Raw genomic sequence first — 26,962 nt, 5'->3', positions numbered from 1 at the left:
AGGAATGAGGACTGGGTCAGACTTCCAAAGGAGTGGAGGGGCTGTGTTAACTCATGGGCTAGATAAATAGAAACAGCAAGATGTGCAATACCACAACATACGAGTTTATCCACTTAAAAATAACCCAGCTGTGAGCTGAAGTTTGCTACTGTCAGTTGACCATAGCTCTGACATTTCCATAGGTAAATAGGCCAGTGGAGCTATTTCCACTTGATACCTGAACACAAATGTTTTGAAGACTTAATCTGGACTTTTGCACCAACTGTAATTATTCATGTTTCAGGAGGTAGCTTAAAACTACACCAGGCAAATGAAGAACTGCTAGGAACATCCAGGGAATGGAAACAGCTACAAAAGTGAAGTCTAAAAGAAGTTACATTTATATATATATATATATATAAAATATGGTAATAAACCATAAATTCAGTGCTTAAAGTTACAACAACATGATGTTTTCCCAAAAAGATTTATAGCACTTCCTACAAGTTTGGTATCTTTAATCCAGCTGTTTTTACACCGCCTTTTATCAGTCCACTTATGGCAGAATTTGGCATGTATAAACTCAGAGAGCAAATGCTGAGACAGAATCTGATTTCCACCCATAAATGTACTGAAGGTGGGAAAGGGAAAGAAATAGAGAGGAACAAGAGCTAATGAAGCTCCAGGACTACATTGTCACCTGGACAAGAGATAAAATCTGGTCATAAACAAATTCAGCCTGGAATTCTGAAGAAGGATTTTAACTCTCCAAGTAGCATAGCTGGAGAATGGCTGTGCAGTAGAAAAAGAAGGCTCAGAAAACTTAATTGGTTTTACAGCTTCATCAAACTGAAACTCAATTAATATTTTAAAGGGATTTCATGTCATTGCTCTCTGAAATAATTGAGATCTGGATTAAGTGATCCAGAACATTGCTTCTAATTCTATTTTACTGAAATACAGCTGTAAATAATATGCCCAGAAAACATGAAAGGCAACAACAACAACAACAACAACAACAACAACAAATTCTCTGAAAACAAGCGTAATAGGCAAAAGAGAAAATAGGTAAAAAGGGCAGCGTCACAGCTCCAGGAGAAAGAAGAATCTGAACTGGAAAGCAAAAGACACATAGGGAAGGGAGAAAGCACTAGGCAACACATTAAAGTCATCTAGTAAAAAAAAAAACAAAAACACAATGACATTGTTTGTGTCAGGAACACTGTGATTTAGTGTCCTTATAAATAATATAGGAAATATGAGCTGTACACAAAGGGCTCTCACAGATGACCCTGGCCTGGGAGGACTTGAAAGGTGAATCAGAATATGGAAATAACACAGAGTGACCTACTGAGTCTGGGGACATTACATGAGAAAATAACAAGATGAGATTCCACTTGTAAGCATGAAAATACACCTGAGGCAAAATCCTCCAAAACACTTGTAGTCAATGGCAAACTGCTAGCAGGAATACTGAAACACTTTGCAATGAGAGTGAGTGGCCAATTGATCATAAGTGAACATTACAGTTTGGCTGCAAAAATGCTGATGCAATTTTAGGGTGAAGTTCCCTTGATATTTGAATCAAAGGCAATAGAGATCTATTTTCTACATCATTTTAATGCAAATGCATCTGGAATAATACACCCAGTTGCAGGAGTTGTTGTGCATGGACAAATTGGTAAAAGGAGAGAAAACAATAAAAAATACCAGGAATCGAGACAGATAGCCTTACAAAGAAGATTTAAAAGCTCTGTGTGTATGAACAATAAAGGTCCTTTCAGCCCTGTTTTTCTGTGACTCCATGCTAAGCAGGTATAGATTCAGAAGACAGGAGTGCCAAAGGGGAGGTAATACTTTGGACTACTACATAAAATCAGATGTGCCAAATGGGGTGAAACTAGCAACATGAAACCATAGGCTGAGTAGCAGGAAAATCTTTCAAGATGTACTCAGCTGTAGAAAAGCTGCTGGGGGACCTGGTGGAAGCCTGGTCACTCAAGATTTTTACAAGGCTGGACAAAACATTAGAAAATGTACCATAGGGAGCAATTCTCTGCTGGCCAAGAGCAGTGGAGCAGATGATCTAATAGGCTTCTTGCATCTCTAACCTCTACAGTTTTATGATTTCTTACTGTAAAGCACAATATTTCAAAAGGAAAAAGAAATAAATACCAGGTAAAATATTGGATGGTAAAAAGCCCCAACAAACAAACACAAAACAGATGGAAAATGAATCAAGTTCTGTCCTTTTGCCTTTCTTATTTAAAGGAGTTTGCTTCTGGCACATTGTTTCCTTGTCAGAGGCACTTCATTTTCTTTCGTCTCTTACCATTTTCTCTCTCACTACAAAAGCAGAAATAGCCACTTGGGACTGCTGATGTCTTTCTAAGGAAGGATGCTGCTCTCATGCTGTGGAAAAGCATCAAGGCTTTGGTCAGTCAAAACATAAAAATCTCATTGTTTTCTTTGAAAACAGATTTCTTTTTAAATCAAGGCCCAATCAATTAGATGCATCATGGTATATTCCCCAGCATGGCAGTCCTTTTCATCTTCTGCATTTCCTGCCTCCCCCTTCCAGTACAGACTCTCATCTTACCACCTTCTTTACCCATTGCTTTTGTGGAAGCTGAGCTTTCACAAGTCCATACTACCTTTAGGGAGAATTATGTGTGAACAGCACATCCAAAAAAAACCAGGGACAGTAGTTCAGGTTTTTCAGTGTGTATTCATTTGTCCCATTCATCATTAGTGGGGATTGTGAGACATCTGGTGACTTTGAAATTTTGATCAGCACGCAGGTCCTGATGACAGGCAAATGCACTTTCAAAGGGAATAATAAACTGATTTTCAGAAGTCATGGCAGCTTTGACATACAAACATGTCAGCTAGATAGATATGTAACACAAGACTATGCACCTCGGCTGTTACCTCTGTCTGCCCTGGGGCACCTTCACAGCACGTGGTCCCCCTCAAACACCAGGGTACAATCCACATGAGATCAACAGGGTTACTGAAACCTCGAGGCATTGTTTCAAAATGCTGTTTGAGCAGGGGCTTCTTTGCTGAGGTTTGTTTGTTGGGAGTTTTTGTAGAGAAGGAGCATGGTAAATATAAGAGGGCCGTAATCCTGTGCATCAGAAAGTTTCCCAAAGCAGGAGCTTCAGCAACACTTCCTAAAGACAGATGCATAGTATTGCTTCCTCAAAACCTACTTTCAGATGGCAGTAATAATCTAACTGTGATTTTGGTCATGACAACACCTTTAAATTGGGTGGGGTTTTTATACAGGGAAAAACTCTTTCTATTTCTTGTGCAAATCACACATTCTGTATATAGACTACAAGTACTTTATCTATCAACAAACTGCAGCCAGATTCAGGTGAGTAGCTGTGAGTTACCACAGACCAAGGCTGCACTTGCACCATGAGAAGAGAGCTATTCAGCCTGAATCAGAGTGAATCCAGGATCTTAGAGCTTCTCCCTTAAATTGCTATGCACATGCTGGGATAGTTAGCCTGTCAGGACCAGGCAGTTCCTAGGGGAATGTCCTCCAGCACATGGCTAGTTTTCAGAAGATAAGCAAACCCAGCAGAGATGCTGTTGAGTAGCAAGTGGTCTGAAGGTGCTTTGCATCCCGGTTTCATTCTTCTTTCCTCTGCCATGAGTCAGTCCTTCCCAACCTATTTCAGTCCTTTAACATTTTGACTTCTGGAACCGGTGTCAGCCCCACTGCAGCTCAGAACATGCCGGGGGAAAAAAAATAGAATTAAAATTAATCAAAAGTCTGAAATAGCCTTAACACAGGTTGTGGAAGAGTAGAGCCTTTCTAAAGGCAAGCTTGTGGTCAGAGTATACTTGCCTGGAGTATCTGAGGAAGGGGATCTGCCTGAAATGGCTGTCTTACAAGACATGGGGGAAAAGAGATTCCTGTTTACCTTATAAAACTACTGACAGCACATACAGATTTGTCACAGTTTGTGATATTAATGATAGCGATGGGATGTGGGACTTTCAGATTTTATATCTCAGCTTCAAATTGCTGACAGCTCACTGCTCATCAGTTGCAGTTTGGGGGATCTTCTCATCTATTTTTAATTACCTAAAGATCTGGCATATGGTCTGAGCTTGTCATTTGCCTTCCTTTTAGAATCAGTGGAGAGGGCCATGACTAGGTGAGTTGTCCCATCCTGTCCTGCAGGACTGTGAGCTTGAGTGGGGATGTCAAACTGGGGACAGCAGCGCTCACTGATCTACAAGAAAAGGTTGTTGAAACAGACTGAGAAAATGGCTTTGCTTACACAATTAGGAAATCTGGTTTTGTGCTCAGATAAAGCACTGTATGTCAGTGAGAGAAGATATGAACCATGTCTTCACACTCAGGCCCAATGCCTTTAGAAATTACGATAGGCTCTCTGATATTTTTGTTTGGCATGTCAGTACATGAACACCCTTGCTTACACAGGGTAATCACAGGGACATAAAAAACAATACAAGCCAGCAAGACAGAAACACTTGCAAACATCTCTTCAGACAAAATAGAAAAGTCAGCGTACTGAGCTCTGCCTGACTTTTAAAACCCTCATTTCCTCACTCCTGACAGGTGTGAACAGGACACCATCCTGTTTGGGGACTGTTTTCTAAAGGAAACACACGCAGTAAATGAACCTTGATTTAAAGTTAGAGAATGACATGAGTCCAAACCATCTGGCTTGTGATCCAGCTTCAGCCTCCCTCTTTACAAAACTAAGGTTCAGCCTTTTTGTGTCGCTTTGAGGACTGCCCTTTGCTCCTCTTTCAGGCTATGTGGTCCTTGTGTTCATACAACCCCTGGGGAAAAAAAAAATTAAATCAAAGCAAAACAGCCCAAAATTCATCCAAGGCTTAAAAGGAATATGTTGGTGGCTCGTTATGCCACACTGAGTGCCCATTACTTTTGTTGACTTCAAGGCCGTAGTCACTCACAGAGAACGGGCCGATAATATTTACATTGGGATTTCAAGGAAGACTGCTCCTATAAATTAGTAAAAGGCATGAGTCATCCCAGCACAGGGTTGGATCCAAGAGATGCAGTTATCAGCCCAGCATAACACTCTAGCATCTGTCCAAAACACTGCACACCCTCATTAGCACGCTATTCCTGGGAGCTAAGCAGGCTGAAGGTTGCAAAGAGGTGCTATTGTTATACCAGGAGTAATTCTTATGTTTTATTGATACCCAATAAACTGTGTGTTAGCCTGAAAGCACAGAGAGAGAGAGAGAGAGAGAGAGAAGGAGCAGAGGGCTGGAGTAGTCTGTTATATACCACTCAAATACAGGGAGTGGAACTGGACAAATCCTTTTCAATTACTTTTTTTCAATAAATGTCAGGTTTGGGGAGGAGAACCATCTGAGCAATTTAATAATTAATAAGAATACATTCATCCTGCTGTACAGCTGGATACATCACCTGTGAATAAATCCCCCAGATAATATATTTGTGGATCTTTATATTTTTTCATTCTGCTTTTTTCACCTTTTTTTTTAGTCTAGTCCCACTTGTCCTAGGATTTTCCTGGAAATCAACTACCAAGATAACCACTTAGGGGAAAGGGAACAAGCGTGTGGACCTCAGGCACTTGGCTGTTCAGGAGCAGAAGTGATGTTTGCAATGCTTAGGGCTCATGGCAATGCAGGGAACCTGACTGGTGAGCTGCACAGATTAGGTGATGTGACAGGACTCTGGAAAAGATAGACAAATATGGGTGCTGTTCACAAGCTGGGAATTACTGTGGGTGTCAATTAACCTTGCAGATCACAGGGTTTATTAGGCTGAATTATTTATCCTGAAGATAAAACACTGAAAGAAAGTAAGGCATCATTAAACAGCACAGCCTTGCACAGAGTTTAGGCAGTGAACCAAGTTTCCGAACAATTTAATTTATTAGGGACCTAAATTGTGCTAGATTATCAAATCAAGTGGAATAGAGGGAGGCAATGCATTTTATGTTCAGTGTTCAGAATGTAATAAGTGTGTTATTCCATTCATGCCATGTCTCAGCCTGAGTTATGAAGAGAAAGGGATATTTCCTCTGTAGGGTAATTTTCCATTTTATATTCATTTTTAAAAACTGTCAAACTGTTGTCATGAAGGAAAAACATTTCTAGTTTATCACTGAAGCTTGAAACCTGTTAAATGTTAATGTAAAATGGAGCACTACATATAGTCCCAATACAATGGGAAGAAGCTTAACTGTTTGAAGTCTGCCTTTGTGAAGATTATACCCTGGCAGAAAAAGACAATAGGAGAGTTTTGCCTTGGGAAAAGAGAGATTGACAGGTCTGCATGTTTTTCTGCAATCAATATTGTAGACAGAGCTCTTCTTACACGGTGGGGTTCAATTAAAGAAAAAAACACTAGAATTTGGGGGAATTCCCTAAAGAGTTCAAATCCTTTCTGAGAGGAGGGAATGTTTTTTTTCAAGATGAGCTTGCATGAAAAATTCATGCAGTGGATGGATACATTCATACAAGAAGAAATTTGATAAATAAATAATTGTTTTAATACTGAGTCACATAACAGTTGCTCATCCATATTGACCACTTCAGTTGCAAAACTAGTCCTTAGTGTAAACGTGTGTAAAATTAAATCATCCAGAAAAACAAAATAAGGCAAAGGGTCATACATGTTAACTGAAGCAAGTAGTTCATACTAAAGTCTCTCACAACATCCAAGAAATAAGAAACTGCCACATGCAGACAAGAAACCAGTACAGGGATGAACACAAAGAGACAGACAAAACACAGCATGAAAGCGGGTGATAAGCAGAGATTTGCAGCCATCAGGAAGGAGAGAAGAGGAGGCAGCTGCAAAGACAGGAGGCCGGAAAAGATAGACGAATTGAGCTGGAAATATATACAGTTATGATAGCGGCTGTGAAAGCGATGACATGAAGCTGCAATTAGCTAGCTGTACTCGACTGCTATTCAGCCATACTTGCAGCCCTCTCCTCATTTTCCCCTGTATTGACTGCATGAGAGTCAGTTATCTTTGTTGGAAAAGAGTTACGTATAGAACACCTGGGATGGGCAAATAAAGCACCAGCCTGGTCTAAGGTCTCTGCATCTCCAGGCCATGGAGAAATTCAAGAGGAGGAGCTCAGGGAGAGCTCATCAACAAGCACAGTCTGCATTCCTACTGCACTCCTTCCCCACCAGGAAAGAAAAATCAAAGAGGGAAAACTGCAATGCTTTTTCTTCTAGTAATTTCTGTGTCTTTGGTACCTGTCAGTTCCTCTCCCTCACCTTTTTTCCATCTTTGCATGGTTGCTTTCTGTGTTGTCTCATACAGTTTTCTTTCCTCAGCCAGTTCTTCCCTAAGATATCTACAGCTCAATGAGCATCCCTGTAAACCTCTTTCCCTTCCTTTTTTACACTTTTCTCCACCTGCCTTCACCCCTACCCACGCCCCTTGCTACAAGAAACCCTTTTTTGTGTTTCTTTCACAATCTCTCTCTGCACAGTCATATTCTTTGGCTATGTGATTCTGTCTGCATCAAGGGAAGCCCTCAGATGTAAGATTGAAATGGCCTTTTCTTCAGTCACAGGGTAAGCTCCAGTGCTGGCATGATCCTGGCAAATTAGGTGAAATATTCTGTAAGAAGCTAGGAAAAGTCTCACAATCACTGGCCCTTGATCTTACAGGGGACTTCAACTTTTCAGATGTGTGCTGCAAATATGAAACAGCACAAAGGAAGCAGTCTAGAAGGTTCCTGGCACAACTGGTGAGTGAGGCAACTAGGGAAGGCAATCATGAAATGACAGAAATTGTTGGAGAAATAAGGAGGACCAGCAGAACTGCTAGCTTGGACTTCCAGGAGACAGACATTGGCCTGCTCAGGAGCCTGGCTGAGAGTCCCTTGAGAGGCAATACTAAGGGACAAAGGAGTCTAGGAGAGCAGGGCATTCTTCAAGAAGGAAATCTTAAAGGTGCAGAAGCAGACCACTCCCATGGGCCAAAAGACAAGCTGGTGGGGAAGACCAGCCTGGCTGAACAGAGAGCTTTGGCTGAAATTAAAGAAGAAAATTACCTTTGGAAGAAGGGGCAACAACTTAGGAGGACTACAAGGATGTAACATGAGGTTGTGCAGGGACAAAAAAAAAGGGGGCCAAAACCCAATTATAATTTAGGGCTATGGTTTACTGGAAGACTTGAGGGTGCTGGGTTAATGGTTGGGTTCAGTGATCTTAAAGGTCTTTTCCAACCTAAATGATTCCATGATTTATCATCTTTTCCCTTCACTGAAAGGGACTCCCAAAGACTTGCTCTGAGCATTTGTCTTGAACTGAGCATTTGTCTTGAACTGCTCCCCAGAGACAATGAGCTTGGCTTCCTAAGCAGACCAAAGAAATCAGAAGAAAATTTTTTTTCCCATTTTTCTTAGAAAAGAAGAGATAATTAACTCTCCCTCAGCCTATGGTACTACAATAGCCCGTGCTCATGACTAGGTTAGTCACCTTCAAGTAAGAGAAGAGCACTATGTAGTAAAAAATACTAATTTTTAAAGAGTTAACTAAAAACTAGAGGCTGGTGGTTTTTTTTAGTTATAGGATACATCCAAACTGCATTGCTTAGTCACAAACCGTGTCCCTTACTACATTACATGTTTCAACAAAAAAGAGCCTCTTTGTGAGGGAGGCTGGTGAGCAGACCTACTTGTCCATTACAATGGTGAGGACAAGTTTTGGCAAGTAGTGCTTGGGCAGACAGCTAGGTTTATGCAAAATAACCTGAATCTCTGATTTATAAATCTGTAAAATTCATCCTTGCAGTAAAAGGAGAAAACTAATGTGCCTGTGCATTTTAAGGTCTTGTCCAAAAGACCCTACTACAGAAAAGTCATTTAATCTACCTTAGAGGGATGAAGGGCTGAGTCAACCCTGCTAGGATTTGAACCTATCACTCCAGGGAGCCTAATTATTGCAAATGTGGCGTTTAAACCACTAAACCCTTCCCTCCTGCTCTAATCACTTCTCAAAGAGTCCGTTTTGATCCCTGAAGTTTACACTGCACCTGTGATAAAGGCAAAGTATTTAACAAAGTCTCTTTAAGCTGAGTATATCATTATTCATATTACAGCAGGTTTAAAAGAGCTGGGCAATGATGAGAACATTGTGCTGCAACAAAGATCACAGTGGCAGCATCACGAATTGCTTCTCAGCTCCACTCTCACTTTTCTTTCTGCTGCACAATAGAAAAATAGAGTGAGAGGAGAACTGAGACAAACTGTGTGTGCTCCCTCCATGCTGCACCCCTAACCATAGGTTTACTTGAAAGAGGTTTCATGTCATGTGTCTTGGCCACAGGCTGGTGCACGGCTGGAGGGAGACAGCTGAGTGAGCCTTGTTCCCCTCTGTACCCACATCAAGTGTCACCAGGAGCCATGCACTTGGGAATGCTCCTGACAGGGGCATGACAGGGGCCCCAGGGCTGCAGGAGCATGGGAGGCTCAGTGTGTGGGTACTGGGAGGACCTTGGTGCTGTGGGGTAGCAGGTGATAAAATATCCATAACAGGAAATGCTAATGACAGGTCCTTGAGGTTTTTTGCTTATCTCAGGATGTTGGTAGCATTTCTGCACAGTTTAGAAGGCAGAAGTGGAAGCTGATGAGACTCTCTTGACAAGGCTCCTGGTTGGAGGTGGAAGGAAAAGCAGGGCTGAAGAATAAAAGAAAGACCTTTTTTTTTCAAACTCTGAGCTTAAAAAAACCCCATATTCCATGTTCTTCCTCAGAGATAACATTGCAGCTAATAATTTTGCCTTTTATTCCCTGGGAGAAAAGGGAATTTTTGTCCCCCCCTTCCTCCTTCCATTACCTGGAGGGGATGCATTTTTTTCTACTGACATGCAGAGAGACTAAATCTAAAATGCTAATGGACTGGCAGTGTTTGCAGTGGGGTGAACAGTTTTCTGCTGGAAGGCTGGTTGGCAGGATACCGTCCTGCAGTCATTGAATCATTGCACTGAATCACAGCCATGTTGGCAGGATCCCATTCTGAGGAAGTTCACAGTACTGTCAAACACCTGCTGTTGCCATTGAATGGTATTATGCAAGATCTGAAATTCTATTTATCGAAATCCCTATTTGATTTTTTTCCCCCTCCTTTTCAGTCACTAGTCTCAAATGACTGCAGCAAAACCTATTCCCAAGAGCATTTTAATTCAGCCTGATGCCAGGATACCAGTTCTCATAGGGTGAAAATCTGCTCTTCTTTGTGCTGATGCAGAGATTCCAAGGTAGCACAGGATACAAAGACACACAATCATTCCTACAGCATGCACTCTGCAGAGTTACTCAGGTAAGAAGATCAAACAGACTGACTCACAGAAGCCAACCACCTTTTATTTCCCTTGGAAGCCCTAGTTGTACAGCCTGGTGGGAGAGTCCACTGCTATAAATAGGTTTTATCTCCTAGTCTTCTTAAAGATAGTGGTTGTTTCAAGTTTGAGTCACCATTATGAGAAGCTTGGCTTACACACAACTAGGAAGTGAACAATGCCAGGTTGTGAGAGCAAGTATGCTCTTCTTTCTCTTAGCTCATAAGATATAGTAATTTAAAGTGGTATTTCACTGGCATGACCCATACCTTCTGTCCTGCTATACATCCCATTTCACCTTGATGTTTTGGGGCCCTTCCTCAAAAGCAGTAGCTCCACTCTGTCTCTGACTCGACTCCCAGCCCAGCTGGAATCAAGCATCTCTGGCACATTCCTGCCCCAGGGCAGCCCCAGCCATCCCAACTTTCTCTGCAGCCACCTGCATCATGACCAAATCTTCTCCTTCTTTTTATTTCTATGGACCTGCCATTGTCTTTCCTGCAATCCTCTAATTTTGTCTGTTTTGCAAACACCACTCCCTGACTGACTTTCCTCAACCAGGAAATCTGCTCTCTGCGCCAAAAAGGTCTCTTCTTGTCCAAACTAAAATATCTACTTGGTTAGCAATTCATGAGGGGATGTCAGCAAGTTATGCCAGGCTGCAGCAGAGCTCTTCCTGTCAAAGCCCAGTCTTTCCTGCTGGTTCTTTCTTAAGCAATTGGATAACACTGTTACCTTGCATCAAACTCACAGGCTGTGTGTGAGCCTCTCACAGCCATCCCCTAGCTTAAATTTCACCTTTTTGAAAGTAAAAATAAAATCTAACTTCCTTATCCAGTTACACAATAAAAGCCTCAACCAGGAGCTCATTAACTGGGGTCTCAGTTCTTACTACATCCTTTACTTGAGCACTAACACAATCTTGCCTTGCCAGTATTCCTCTGAGCACCACTGCAAAAATCATTTTTGTAGCCTCTCTGTTTGCTCATGTCAGCTCTCATTGTGAATCCCTCCACTGGCTGCCTTTTCTCTGTTGTGTAAAGATATTGCTTGTCCCTGTGCTGTCATTTTCTTTTTAACACTTAGAAGATGATTTCTGTCTCCCATTTGCCCATGGCTCTCATCTCTGCTGCCCCCTTTGAATCTCAGACAAGCCCATTTTCTTTCATACCATATTCTCCTCCATGGTAACACCTGGAGTTTCAAACAGCGTGTCCCCAAACAGGTGTAGAAAATGCCTTATTTTTGTCCTTGAAATCCTTCCTCTACACTTGCCTTGCATGGGAGAGTTACAAAAGCCTTCATATAGTTAGGCTGGCAACAAGTTCTTCACGATGACCCAGAATCCCTCTCCAGCTTCCTTCCTTCCAAGAGGAGTCACTGTCTTTTCAGCAGATTGTGACACAATAGGATTTAACAACAAAAAAAAAAGAATTCAAGTAAGTTTCTTTAGAAGAAACCAAACCAACAATCAAACAAACAAACAAAAAAGCTCTATGAAAAACTGCAAACCACACACAGTTTTGCACATGTATTTTAGAACAGAGCCCCAAAATTAGTTTATATTTGTAGGAAGGATGTGACAGAACCTGAAACTGGGATAACAGAGATTAGTTGCTGGGATAGCAGTAATGCAGAACTGTCCAAAGCCACTTTCTCCCCCCAGTCATGTGCAGAGCTTGTGGCAGTGCAAGGGCCTGGAACCCTCTCACAGATCCCCAGTTAGAGCCAAGCACTCAGGCATTAATCATCTGCACACTTGCTGTCTTCAAGCTGATACAAGCTATTCACTTCTAAACTAAGAGCTTGGAAACAATGGCTTTTAAAACCAGGAAGCAAGATAGTAATTAATATGACCTGTCTATCTCCCAGATTATTAAACTGCATTATGATTGTTTTGTTGCTGAAGATTAATTATGTAAATCTTCACAGGAGTCTCACACAACTGAAGGAAATATTAATGTTTGTTCATCAGCTCTGATTTTTAGCTCTCAGCTGCTTTCTAAAGGTTGTTGAAGTTCTAGTCTGCTATCAACATCACACAATTACCATTAGCAGTAGCCCCAGTGCTTTGTGCTGCATGTAGTTAATAGCTCTGTATGCATGTGGTTGACTAGAGCTTGTCACAGAGATTCACACAAACACTGTCTGAACCTATGGAAACAGGAGGTCAGGAGCTGCAGCTCTGTCTGTGGTCATATCCACTGTAACCTGCTCCTAATTCCATGACCAAGAGTTGCCAGGTGGTTCATGGAAAAGAAATTGTTTAGTGAAAAATAAAACGATGAATTTTTAAGACCATTGGAACATTAAATTTTTTTTATTACTTTTCCACTGTGTAACACAGATGCCATTCTGAAAAGCAACTTTTAAGTCTTGCATGGATTCCTTGGAGGTTTTTATGTGCTACTGGCAAGCAAAATCAGCTGAGAAGTATTATTTCTGCTGAAATTTTCATGAATTTCAATGAAATTACTTTCAGCATGTCCAAAACTCATAGGCTGAATAGAAAAATATGTTTGGGCAAGATGGTATTTTGTCAATAGCAAGGTGCTATCATGAACCTGTGTCTTGAGGATTTTGTGGGAATGTGATCATGTGTTCAAGCTCCAGCTTCAGTTTTTGTCATCAGCATCTCCACTGCTCAAAGTCACAGGATTTTGCCACCCAAGAAACTGTCCTGGACAGAAAGGAAGCTGTGATGCAGGTGGAACACCTCATTACAAAAGCACAGTAAGAAATGAATTTTAAACAGGGAGCAACTCTGCATTTTAAGTTTCAGGGAAGGTGAGCATCCTTGGCCATGCAGTTTCAGATTCAGGATTTCTCTTTCATACTCCAGGCCTCACAGCCATTTAACAGTTTATCTTTGCTGCAGAATGGAGATTTTCTTTAAAAAAATTAATCACTTTTACTAGAGCTAACCATGGGAAAATTATATGGCAAACCTGTGTCTTGTTGATCCCACATATCTCAGTACATTGTTGACCCTGAAACATAAAGGCAGAAATAAAAGATATCATTGATTTTCAGTCCTTCCCTAATGATCATGTTAGCAGAAAAACTCAGCTACCTTGTTTGTTTTATACAATCTCCAAGCACCTCTGTGCCTCCTCAGGAGCCAAACCCAGCACTTATTAACACCCTGTTCCCCCGGGCTCCTTGTGGAACACTTGGTTGCTGCTGCTAGTGCCTGTCACGCATAACTGCACAAAATTAAAAAACAAGCGTGTTAAAAAAAAACCAAAAAAAACATGCAAACAACAGGGGCTACACAACTGATTATATTTTCACTGTCAAGTTGTATTAATTAAAGGTTCCCATCCCATAATTAAAATGAAGCAGCCAGAGAAACTCCACCATGTTATGCAGGGTTGCTCTTAGGGGTTTACAATTATGCTGCCAGGTAGTACCCAGGGCTTTGAGTGAAGAGATCATTCTGATCAATGGCATTCAGAGCCTGGATCCCAGTTTTCATAAGTACAGGCTTGTGACCCAAGGTTTTCTTCTGGCCCCATCTTTAATTAGAGCCTACTTTGGCTTTCCCTAACTCAGCTGCCATACTTGGCATGGACCTCCTGCATATTTAGATGACAACTAATGAGGATTTTTATTAAACTTGAGCCTCGGCTAGGTGGGAAAAGGGAGCAGCTTTTTAGCATCAGATGGAAAAGACTTTTGCCTCTGGAATATTTCTCAGCACGGAGCAAAGAACTGGGGGAGGAGATGGCAATAGGAATGCTGTCAGTGCTGCCACTAAATGGGGCCTGCCTGGGGCACACTGTTTGGTGTCCCTTGGAAGGTGACCTTGACTGCTAACATTTACATTTTAGCAGCCATTTGGCATATTTGATTGTGTCTACAGCAGAGAACAGCACAATTCTCTGAGAGACATGTAGCTCAGATCAATGTCTTCAACGCCACTGTCACCCCATCCTGCCATTCTCTGATGTTTCCTAGTTAGTCTGAAAGTGCAGGCCACAAGAGCACCACGGCACTGCCCCTTCCTATGAATGTGGGCAATCAATTCCCCACATCAAGCACCATCTATACAGGCTGACTCAAGGTACAATCTGCAAATCAGAGGCTTTCTCAAAACAGTAAATAATTGAAGTGGGCAAGAAAAGCATTTGTTGTCCTATGAACCAAACAGCTGGCCATTATTATTTGCCTTTGGTGTGATTTATCAGGCTTGGACATGTGGGACAGACTGTAGGTGTGTGCCAGAGGTATTGCTGGGTCAGATCCCAGAAAGCTTTGTGACTGCAGCTCCTGTCATTTCCTTACCCCACAGGATCTGTCTTGCAGAAGGTGGAGATTTGACAGTAACTCCCAGTCCTTTCTGCCACATGTTTCAGAAGTTCAGCAGATGGCTGTGTGCTCCTACCACCTGGCCAAAGGGTGCTGTCACCCTTCCAAACACATGGCATTAGCACCTCTGAGAGACAGGCCAACCCACTGATGCTGATGTGCTTTAATTCACAATATCAGGATTGCTAAGAGCACACATGGGGCTAGATAGGATGGCTTACCAGATGGGTGGTAATTTATTAAGCTGCAAAAGCTTTCAAATGAGTAATCATAAGCTAAGGTCTTCAGCCAACATAAGAGTCATCTGGTTTGTCTTTAATATAATTGCAGAAAAAAAAAGGAAATTAAAATTTTGGGCCACAGTGTGTGCCAGTCCTAAAAATCTCCCTCTGCCTTCCCTCTCTGCTGCTGAAAGTTCAATCACTTATCAAAATAGTGATGCCTTTTGTCCTGGTACATTACTGTAATGCTAAAACATATGTTATATTAAATATTAAGCAACTGCTAATTGGAGCATCATTTGGCCACGGAAAGAGGTGGCTTCATATTGTCAGTGGTTGTTTTCAGTCTCCTCAGAGATAACAGGATAAGCTAACTTTGCTCTACAGTTAGCTTTCCCTGTTACTCTATCAGCCTTGAGCTTGAGAAGCATTGCATGATCTCCTGAAATCAGTCTTGTGCTCCCTTTTGCACCACAGTTTATGTACATTGGGAGTCTCCATTGTGGGCAATATTGCACAGGGTATGAGCTGATGAAGTGAACACTGGATTTCAATTCAGTTTTCCAACAGTCCTCCCAGATAAACATGGAAAAATCACTTAATTTACCCTGTTTCTCCTTCACAGGTGTAAACTACAGGATGAAAACCACGGATATTTAAGTTATTAAGGTTGTTTACTCACTGCAGGTCATAGGAAGAAATATACATTGTAAAATCCCGTGCTAGAAAATCTATGTTAAAATCATTGCATCCAGCTATACTGTTGACTAATTCTTAAATATGAGATTGTTTCATTCAACACACCTGGAGATGATGAGTGGCTTACAGGCTACAGTTACAGTGTGAGATGAATAACTGTCTGATTAATTGAACAGCAGTGATTTTTCAGAACAAGATGTGTAACACACCTTCATTTGCATGGCAGGAACCTCAGGCCTTAAAGTATTTTCCAGATTTCTGAGCAAAACCAGCTTCTCACTGAGAGCTGCAGCTGGGGCAGCTGCAGGGAGGGACCAGTTGGAAGAGCTGCAGAGCTTAAGGAACAACAGAAGCCCGACCTGCTAGGGGAAAGGACAGTGTACACTAGAAACTCTGACCATTCTGCAGTTTGGTCACTCTTTATCCTTCCAGGAGGGACAAGATGTAAAAGTTAGCAATTGGATTAATAATTAACATTCCCCAAGCTTCTTGGATGTGGTGCAGTTTTTGCAGCTTCAGATATACCACACTGGGCAAACTCTAGTCTCACAGATCTGGTCCTATGGCCCACGTGTCCCCAAAATCCTAATGGTGCTGGTAAAAACTCTGAGACTTCAGAGCAGAAGTCAATCATTGGAAACTCAGGGCTGGAAAGAAGCTTTCTCAATAAACAGTTTGTCCCCAGAACTGGGAGTTCTCCTTAAAAAACATTAAAAAACATTAGGTACTGTCTTACCAAGATAAGTGATTGGGGTAAATGATTGTTCTCTGTTCATGTGCTCTTCAACACCTTCATGAATGTCTTGGATGCAATACTGGAAGGAATTCTAAGCAAATTCATGGATGATACAAAACTGGAAGGAGCTGTTGACTCACTCAAAGGCTGTGAGACCCTGCAGAGAGACAAATTAGAGGACTGGGCAATCACAAACCACATGAAGTTCAAACTTGGTATGTGGGATGGGGCAACCCTGGATGTACAGACAGAGCAGGGAATGAAATGCTGGAAAGAAGAGCCACAGAAAGGGACTTAGCATTCTTGGACAATGGAAAGTTGAACATGAGCCAGCAGTGCCCTGGCAGCCAGGAGGGCCAACCCTGTCCTGGGGGACATCAGGCACAGCATCACCAGCTGGGCAAGGGAGGGGATTGTCCTGCTCTGCTCTGCACTGGGGCAGCCTCACCTCGAGTGCTGGGGGCAGTTCTGGCTGCCACAATGTAAGAAAGATGTTATTACAAAGCATCCAAAGTAGAACTACACAGATGATGAAGGGTCAACAGCTGAAGCTGTACGAAGAGCAGCTCAGTACAATTGGTCTGTTCATGCTGGACAAAAGGAGACTGAGGGGAGGGCACAGAGCAGTCTAAAACCTCCCAATGAGGGGAACAAGAGGCAAAGACAAAAATCCCATATTTGTGGTGAAATAAATAGCAAAGGCTGATTCAAAGGAGAAAGCTGAGGAGGGAACCATGTTTTGGCAGTTTTGTGTTCCCCTTGGCATGCCTTTTGCAGCTGCAGTGTGCCTGGAGCTCTGGGCTTTGTGGTTTTCACAACCCTAACCCTAGGCACAACCCTAACCCTATGTGAGGGAGTTCATGGAGTTAAGGTAATGGCCTGACGTTGTGTCCGGGGACATTTAGCTTTAATATCAGATATTTAGCCAGATGTTTTTTCTTTACCTAGATGTTGTTTCTACACATGGAACATGGTCCTCAGGGAAGTGATCACAGCAGCAAGTCTAACCAAGCTCAAGATGTGCTTGGATAATAGCTTTGTGCACATGGTATCATTCTTGGGCATGATGCTGTACAGGACTGGGACTGTGACTTGATGATCTTTGTGGGTCCTTGCCAATTCAGCATATTTTGTGATTTTGTGCAAAGTCCTCTACCTCTGAATTAGAAGGAACAGGTATAAGCTGAGCCTCTTTGTATTCACTTCCCTTCTTGCTGCCTAAAGGATGGATGAGAGAAGAACTACTGAGGCACCTGTCTTTGGGGCAGGAGCCAGGGCTGACTCTCCTGGCCATACAGCAAGGCTTGGCTATCAACTTTAGAGCTGAGCCAAGGAGAAATGCTGATGGCTGCAGTCAGGAAACAGTGAGGCAGTATGGTCTGAAGAGTTATCCCAAAGTTAGGGTCATCAAGGAGCAGCCTCATCCACAGAGCCTGTGTGACCAGATCCACCATTAGCACATCTCTAGATATGCTTACTGAAGACAAACTGTTACAGGAGTGAGACATTAAAGATTTGTCTGGATATTTCAGTGTCTAGAAGACTTGTTTTTTCCCTGTCTTAAAGAGCTTGAAAGTCCTGTTCTGTTTTGCAAAGAGTTAATTCTCTGTTAAGAAAAATAAATGCATAAAAAATATTTTTGTTGTGCAGGTTTTTGAGATGCTTCAGTGGGCTACTGGGAACTCTCTTTAGGACAGAGTCTGGCTGTCAAATTGACTGCTAGAGGCACAGCTGAGTTTCAAATGGACGAGCAGTGTGCGTGCAAGACGCATCCCAGAAAAGGAAGATGTTTGACAAGTGAAGTGTTTTTATTTTATGATGGAGAACGAGCAGGAACATCAGACAGGTAAATCGGCCTGCCAAGCATGAGAGTTCCTGACTGACAGGCTCATCACCAGCCCTGCTTGCTCCAGAGGATCCAGCATGCATTCTACTGAAAAGCAACCATTTAAATTGTTATTTTCTGACTTTTCATTACTGATTATAATTGCCATGTGCAGGTTCAGAAGAGAAAAGGGAAGCCTTTGCTTTGCAGGCAAGGGAGAATGGGACGTGATTCTTCTTGAACCAAACAGAAATGAAGGAAGCTGGAGCAAGTGAAAAAAAGCCTACAAATGGTCAGAATAAAAACCAAACAATCTGAGGCAGAGAAGCAGGACTATCACTGATGTTTATCAAAATTTAGTCATTAAAATCACAAAATGCCAATTGGAATATATGTCAAGGATTGACTCCTACTAACATGCTCTAGTAATGCAAGCATCTTTTATATAAGAAATTTTGAAAACATGGCCCTGTAATTTGAGATTATTTACTATCATGTTACTATACAAACATGTCTAATTAAGCATTTTGCTGAGTGCTATGATAAAGATGTTCAAATAAGTAAACAGACTAGAAGGATAGCATGAGGACATTGGGTAGTGTGACATAAATTGTTTACCCATCTGAATGTGCAATGCCTTCTTTAGTCACAAGTGCCAAGGACACTAGTGAATGTGTCCTTTCATCCCTGAATGGGTGAAGAAAAAACCTTGTTATACAACATCATGTATTTTGTATGGACTGTATTCAGCAAAGTGTTTAAATGTGTGCTTTAATCTATTACTATTCAACAGTTAAGTACTTAACTTTTACTAAAATCCAGGAGAAAAGATACACTGAATCAGACACTATAAACTGAATATTTTAAAGCAAAACTATTCTGGCAATGCTTGGAAACACTTTTAAAACTTTATTGGGACCATTTTGAGATCTCTGTACTTCTCAAGCTCTGGTTACTGTAAGGTGAACTGTACGCAGACCAGAAGGAAAAAAATATTAAACTTAATTAATCCAAAGTGATTCATAAAATGTCTGGAATAACTTCCCTGTACCTAGGAAAAGGTCTCAGCTTTGAAGTCTGCTATTTGGAGAATACTCAGGGCTAAAGACAAAAGCTAAAGATCTTGGCAGAAGTCTTTGATGTTCTCCCTTCCACCACTGTTATAAAGTTCACAATCCTAATCAGTAAAATTATAAGGTATTTGATCCTCAAGCAAGGCTTGGCACAAAACTGATCCCTGCATACAGCAGCAGTGAAAACAGAATAACCCCAGGAGTGAGAGCAGGGAAGATCTTTGGAAAGAAATAAATAGGCAGGATATCCAAAATGGCAGCAGCTGGAAGCTGCTCAGAGGTGGGATGTCAGGATGAACCCCCTGGGAGATGCGATACCGCACACAGGGCAGGGGAGGAGGTCAAATGTGCAAGGCCCTGTAATTTGTCAGACGGCTAACACCATCATTACCTGTGTGTGTGTGCATGGGGCATGCTTGACAATAAATTACAGTCACAGATTTCCAGGCTAAATGCCCTCTTATTGGCAGCACACAGCACTGCACCCCCCCTATTAGGACATATTGTTTTATAATGGGCAATAAAAGTTAGCTCTCACAGTGTGAGCCTGAAAGAGTCACTGCTGAAATTAGCAGCAATGTCAATAGTTTGGATTTTTCTGTATATTACATATTTTTCCTTTTTCTGACATAGCTGGGAGGAAGAGCATAGGAAGAAGCATGGGCTTGAAAGTGGATGTAGAAGTGGAGAAGGAGTCTGAGGGTGGAGCATGGGAGAGGAACAGGGGAGAAGAAAAGGTCCCTTGTTACCACTGTTACCCAGTATCAGGCACACCAGCCTCCAAGAGCAGGCATCAGTGCCAGAAGCCAACATCTTAGCAACATCAGTGGAAGAAAGAAGGTGAGAGGACACAGAAAAGGGAAAATTAGAGTCTTCCTGTTCCCAGTGGAGACAGGACCAAGCCTGTGAGGAAGGAAAACCAGCAGCCACTTTCATAAGGTGACTGTGGGGAGGAGATCTGTCCCATCACCCTGCTTGGTCCAAGAGCAGCATGTGACCTATCACATTTGTATTGCCCCAGCTTTCCCACAGCTATCTCTGGCTCAGGATGAAGGCTCTCTTTTGCAGCTGACAGGTGCCACTCCCAACACTTTCAGGACTGGGAACCAAGGAATAGCAGAAGATGCCACTACTCCAAATTAGATTAAGCCAGAAGCCTTGGCAGTGGCACTGTCACTCCTTGTTTATGGATGCTGTTGTGTTTCAGTCACAGTGAGCCTGCCCAGAGTGGGAATAGGAGAGGGTGGTGAACACAGCAAAAATAACAATAGTGCTAAATTTAAACATGTTTAAATTTTCCTACATAAGCTGCACCTAGTGCTTTCCTAAGAGTCCAATACTCCTGTTTCCCTAGACCCCTGCCTTGTTACTCCCAGAACAGCCATCTCTTTATACCCTGTTGAAAAACATCAGCTGCTGCACCGGTACCTCCTCTGATAATCAGTGAGGAGAACTGGCATTGAGATGGCAGAGAACAACTGCAAGGTAATGTACACTGAAAGATACCATTTGAACTACCCATATGCATTGCTGGGTTCTGAATTAACTGTAACCATTTAGAAAAAACAAAGGACGAGGCAGATTACTGAAAACTTTGCTATTTTATGCTGGTCGTTATTTCAGACTCTGTGGGGGAGAATTTGTAGTATTATTTCTGTTCCATTATATAAATTGAAGACCTTTGCTCCATTCTGGTTATTTCAGATTGAAAAAGAGATATGGTAAGAATAATAGAGGCCCGGGGACAGGTGACAAAGAGGATTAGAGGGATGGAAAAGCCAGTGTGTAGAAGAGATTGAGACGTAGGATTTGTCACAGTTCCAGGGTTAGCTGCTCCTCTGACCTCTTTCTAGTATAGAGGCATGCTCTGCTTCTTCAGGCCCCTGTGGGAGTCTGTCTATCTGCCTGTTCTTTCCCTGCTAACAGCTCCCTGACAGCTTAGTGAACATGTCTTTCAAGGAACTTGCTTTTTAATGTCCAGCATGCTTGGGATCTTTTTATTCCTGGCCTTGGCAAAAGAAATATATAGCTGGACTGCGAAAATAGCGTCCTTCCAACTCTGGCTGTTTTGTCATGACCCCTACCATGCTAATTGCTAATCTGGAGGCACTGTGCAGCCTTCCAGCTAGTTAGTTCCCTGCTATTAAACTGAGCCAATGTTTACATGGAGTAGTGTTCACTGCCACTCCATCACGTACCTTGTTCTTAATGACTTAAAAGCAGCCCTGAATCCTCCACACTCTGGTTCAGTGATGGTGACAAATACTTGAAGCTTTTTTCCTTTTTTAAAAATGGGGGTTATGTTTCTTCTTTTCCAGTCAGAGGGAACTTCACCAGACTCGCATGACTTCTCAAATATGATGGACTGTGACTTAGCAACTTCCTCCACCAGTTCATTTATGACTCATGGATGCATCTGATCAGGTCATGGACTGAACCATGAAATCATAGAATGGGTAGTTTTTGAAGGCACCTCAAAGATCACCTAGTTTCAAACCCTCCTGCCATGGGCAGGGATGCCATTCATTAGATTGAGTTGCTGAAGGCCCCATCTAGCCTGGCCATTCCTTCCAAGGATGGAGCATCCACAACTTCCCTGAGCAACCTGTTCTAGTGCTACACCCTCTGAGTAAAGATTTTCCTTACTCTTTCTCTTATCCCTATGTACCGATAGAAGCTTTTCTTGTTGCCCTTGATGTCCCTTGCCAGATTCAATTCTATCAGGGTTTTAGCTTTCATAACCTGATACTTGGCTGTTTGGACAATTTCTTCTTTTCCTCTCAGGCTACCTGTCCTTGCTTCCTGTTTTGTGTTTGAGTTTGTTCGGGAGAAAATATTTAATCCATGCTGATTTCCTGGCATTTTTGTCTGACTTTCTCTTTGTTGGGATGCATCTCTCCTGAGCTTGGAGGAGGAAGTGATTCTTGAATATCAACCAACTCTCTTGGGCCCTTCTTCCCTCCAAGGCTTTATCCCACAGTGCTCCATCAAGCAGATCCCTGAAGGGGCCAAAGTCTGTTCTCTGGAAATCCAGGGAAATGACAGGTATTAGCAAGGGAAATTCCTCTGCTCTTCCCCACTCAAAGCTGCATGGCTGAATGAGCATGATGAGGAGAAGCTCACCTGAGGCTGTTCTGGTCCCCAGGGAAGGTGGACTTAAATACTCCTGGGACACTGAGAGAAAGCCACTAGGCTTGTTTCAAGCAAACCTAGAGGGCTGAATCAACCCACCTAGTGCCTCTTATTTCCAAGGATGTTTCAGGTTTGCCCACTGCCATCAAAGGTAAAGCAGGCATTGAAGAGTGAAGAAGTGATCAGCAATTTTGCCAATATATAAACCTTCTAGGTCTAAATGCCCTGGTCTGTGAATGATTTTGCACCCTGGCTTGGTGTCAGTTGGTCTCTCAGCTGCCCAAGAGAACAATCAAAGTGCCATAGGTCCACTTTTGGCTCCCAGTTGCTTACACATATCAAACAACAAGCTGATGCCACTGAGGTGTGAATGACTCTATTCCTAGGAAAGCAACTAAGAAAAAAAATCCAAAAAATCTCCTTGTAGGGGCAACCAACCCCTGTGAAGAGTTAATGAAGAGAGCTGTTTCTGTAAAAAAAAAAGAATTAGTTGTGCCTTCAAATCTCCTCAACTATGGAAATGTAAAAATATCCTCATTTTTCATTTTTTGTATTTATAAGCCTGTTTTGCAGAACTGCCCTTCTTTTACACAAACACCACGGTACATACCCTTCCTTCCTTTGCTGTCATAAATTATCTTGTGGATATGCTCTGTGAAGTTACTAACTGTACTTTTGCTATTAATCTTGGCTCCAACTTTTTCTAGACTTCATCTCCTTACCAATCCATCTTGGGCAAGAAAGAGAGAGCTTTAGTCAGGGCTCTTCTCCCCTCCAGGGAGCACCACTCTGTAAAGTGTCTGTAACAATGCACCTTTTAATGATGCTCCCCTTTGGCTTTTACTGGGCTCATTGCAAGGCTTGTACTCCATTTTCCTGTAATAACTCAACTGCCACCAGGTTGGTGCTCCTGACAGTTACATCCTTTCCAAGACTTTTCTGACTTGCCCCATCTGGAGCAGGAGGATGCAAAGCGACTGCCGTGCTCTGGGGAAGCGATAAGGGCTCACCTCTTCAGTGACCTGGAGTATTTCCACTGGGGATACGATCGGCAGCAGGCAGCAGAAGAGCACATGAATTAATGCTCCCTGCAGCTCCCTGGGGTGGTGTTATTCACTCGTTTCCCTGCACATCTTTCTGCAGACCTGAGCACATGTATAGTTTGTGCCATGTTTACCACCCTAACCTCTTCCTTTAGTGGACTGTATCAAAATAGAGTTAAAAAAATTCATTCCCCATACTAGATGCTAATACAAAAAAGAGAACTCTTCAGCTGAGTGAGTTCTGATGGTAAAATAATTGGTGTAACTATACTCAGGATGAATATATGCATGCAGGATGCAATCAAGGCATTTATGTCCTCTACCTCCAAAGCACACAACTCTACCCAATAAGGGCATTTTTGCAGGCTCAGCCAGTGGAAAGAAAAGATAAACACTTGAGCGACCCTCATGTATATTTAATCTGGTAGGCAAGGGTGATGGGTGCACACACACACACAAATCCATATGTACCTTCTTCTATTGCTATACAGCATTTCTGATGTATTTTAAAATATTAGAGACTATACAAGCACCTCCCTACCTTGCATACCAGAATAGGAGGAGCAAGGAGGAGCAGCGCTATAAGGCAAAGGTCATGCATGAAAATGTAGTATCTGGGATTCTGTTTTATTTTTACAGGTCAGCACCTGATTTTGGTAAAACATGTTAGGAGGCTAGTGCCCTTCCACACCCAGATGGGCTCAGGCATGCCTGCTTCAGAGATGAGGGGTAGGATGGAATTCAACAGCAGCTACATCAAGAACAGAAACCAGTATCTGGTTGAAAACAGAATAAAGCCAAACGAAAGATCCTTCCCTGAACAGCAGAACACAGAAATGTAAGAATATCCCTTCCTGGGGACATTTCCCTTCCCTTCCCTTCCCTTCCCTTCCCTTCCCTTCCCTTCCCTTCCCTTCCCTTCCCTTCCCCTCTTGTCCTCATCCTAAAAATTCCTTAATCCACAAGCTTAGTACTAGCAGCCTTTCTCCCCCTCTTTTCCTCTCTCTCCATCATTTTATATAACAATTAATTACCTATATTGCAGGGCATGTTACATCTGACATGATGATATTTTATATATTGCTAAAGCAGGTATAACCACATAGATATTCCACCCCTTCCTGTTTCCTTAAATATGAGCTCTCAAAAAATATTGAAAATTAAAGGGATGAGCTGAGACTGTAAGACCACCATGGCTGACATAGAAGTGCTGTGACTGACTGAAGTCAGAGTCTCCCTTGCAAGGCCCAGTTACCACCCTCCCCTACTGCATCCTACTAAGCAAGGAAGGCAGTCAGCCATAAGAGAAATCTAGGAACTAAATACTTAGGACAGAACATCATTTTTGCTAGGGACGATGGACTATGAGTTTACTGAAAGAAAAAGATTGAGCCTCTTTTTTTTGGACATGGTCAGTGGAGGAATGGCCCTGGTGAGGCTACCTTCACTGGCCTATTCCATGGTGACCTTGTCAACCCAGGATATGCAGAGAAGGGCAATAGTAGTTCCTGGCTTGGGAATGGTTAAAATTCTTGGCATGTGAATGGTTACAATTCTTCTCAAGTTTGATGAACCTTAGGGCAAAATTTCCCACTAATAACAGATGAGTGCAGGCAAAGCTGGTAGCCTCTAAACTAGGGATGTCTATCCCCCCGCCAAGACTCAGTTAGCAGCTACAGATACCAAGTGCAAATTTTAGGAAAGTGCACCCCAGAAAATCTAGAAAAGCCATAGTGCACTTTGTCATGCTTGAAGAACTTAATCCATTGCAAACAGGGATCAAATTGCTGATAAGCAATATTCTCACTTCAGGGAGAAAAAACACCAACACTCTGACAGGTAGAGTTGCAATAAATAATTGGTAAAAGATATCTACAGCTCAAACAAATTGCAGTCTTCTGGAGGAGGCTGGTGGGTTGCTTTTCCCATCATTGCTGTAACCTTCCCTCTCAGTCTGAGACTATTAACTTCTGACAAGGTGTGAGGCCTGATTTAGACTTATCTGATCTGACGGAGTGACCTATTTCTATTACCTGCTCCCTCTCTCCTCCTGCTGTTCTCTTCTCTGATGGCCACTCTGGCTCACTCCCACAGCTCTGCCAGCAGCTTTTGTATTTCAGCTCTTGGAAGAGTCACCATAATAATGAGAACTGGACATGGTTTCTCAGCTCACAGGATTTTTTGAAGCCATTTCTCCTGTCTCACACACACCACAGGGAAATCTTACACAATCCTTTTTCCTTTCTTTACTTAATGTCATCACTCCTATTGTAGCAGAAATGCCCCTCAAACATGTAAAAAGCTGGCTGCATTTTAGTGCTAGCTCACTATTTCTTGACACTTTTTCTCCTTTCTCTCCATCTGATGCCAGCTGAAGGTCACTTGTCCTGTGGGATCCCCACCCTGGGAACATGGAGGGGCTACGGGAGGCAGAGTGGAATGGAGGTGTCTTCACTCTTGACTTGGACTACAGAAGGCTGCACATATTTAGGCAAGTCTTTTTCTAGAGCAACTATGCAGCATCCTCTCAGGTTCTGAACTTGTCCATTCTTGGACTTCTTTTATGACTCACTGTGAGAAACAAGCCAAAATCTCCAGAATTTTGGGGATTTTGCACATCTTTTTTTTTTCCTTCAAATTAATCTTTTTCTTTTATTTGTGGGTGGTTTTTTTTGTCTGCACTCTGCAAGCTATTGCCCTTTTCAAACTGCTTGACAGAACACTGCTTCATGACACAATGTTGACAAGCAAAATATTGAATGGTTAAATGCTATTTTCTAAAACAATATGGGACAGCTTACCACCAGGAAATGTACCATGGCCAGAGACACTGGGAGAAAAACCATCACCACCTTAAGCCAATGCTGGCACCTGAGATAACATTAGGGTTATAATTGTCTTAAACCAGGATCTTGTGACCCAAGAGAAATAATGAAAAGGTTTATATTTTTTTACAGCTAGTCTCCATACTAGGACAAGCTGAAAGAACTTGGAGTTTTGCTATTGATTCTGACCTAAAGTGATATTGATATGAATTTTAAATGCGGGTGATATTGATACAAATTTTAAAGAGGGTGCAATGATCAGTTCAAATATAGTCTATTAGTGCTTGTTCAGGCAATTTTGTATTGTGTAACATGATAAAAATTGGACAAGACCTTGTTTGGTTTCTGTGTTTGAAGCTTTAGCAGGTATGTGTACCATGTCTAATCAATACATCCTGTTTTTTTGGATGGGCCTCAGAGTCACTGCTTAAGGACTGATGGAGCTTAAATGCTGGGACTTTACTTCATTGTGCTGTTTTCCCTTCCATTTCTGTATAATCATGTCATTCTGGAGAGACAAGGTATTGTATATCAAGGAGCATATTCACAGGCCTTTTGTGTTGGCTTTCATCATGATAACAACAAAAGTACTGGTGGTAGCAATAATACAAGCAGTAATAAAAATATACATGTATGTCCTGAATTGCACCCTATTGTGTAGGAGCACAAATCTTTGTAAGTGCTGATAATCATTTGTCTTCCTAGACTATAAGATGCTTTACTGTTTCAAGTTTTTCTGCACAGAAACTCTTTTCAAGGTT

General features: G+C 42.1%; 1 long non-coding RNA gene across 1 annotated transcript in view; it reads left to right on the top strand.

The window, feature by feature from the left end:
- The window catches only part of LOC139597624 (uncharacterized), a 52,540-nt gene extending 25,837 nt beyond the window's left edge, over positions 1–26,703 (top strand). Inside the window, exons 5-8 of the long non-coding RNA XR_011681659.1 lie at positions 17,954–18,149; positions 19,835–20,041; positions 24,016–24,214; positions 25,748–26,703. This is a non-coding gene — a long non-coding RNA (uncharacterized lncRNA). The remainder of the gene's footprint in view (positions 1–17,953; positions 18,150–19,834; positions 20,042–24,015; positions 24,215–25,747) is intronic.
- Positions 26,704–26,962: the final 259 nt, after the last annotated feature.

Source organism: Agelaius tricolor, unplaced genomic scaffold, assembly GCF_023055355.1.
Source record: "Agelaius tricolor isolate 1412-34295 unplaced genomic scaffold, bAgeTri1.0.p SCAF_1, whole genome shotgun sequence".
NCBI lineage: Eukaryota > Metazoa > Chordata > Aves > Passeriformes > Icteridae > Agelaius > Agelaius tricolor.
The sequence above is the reverse complement of the archived record's forward strand: the minus strand, read 5'-3'. Positions and strand labels throughout refer to the sequence as shown.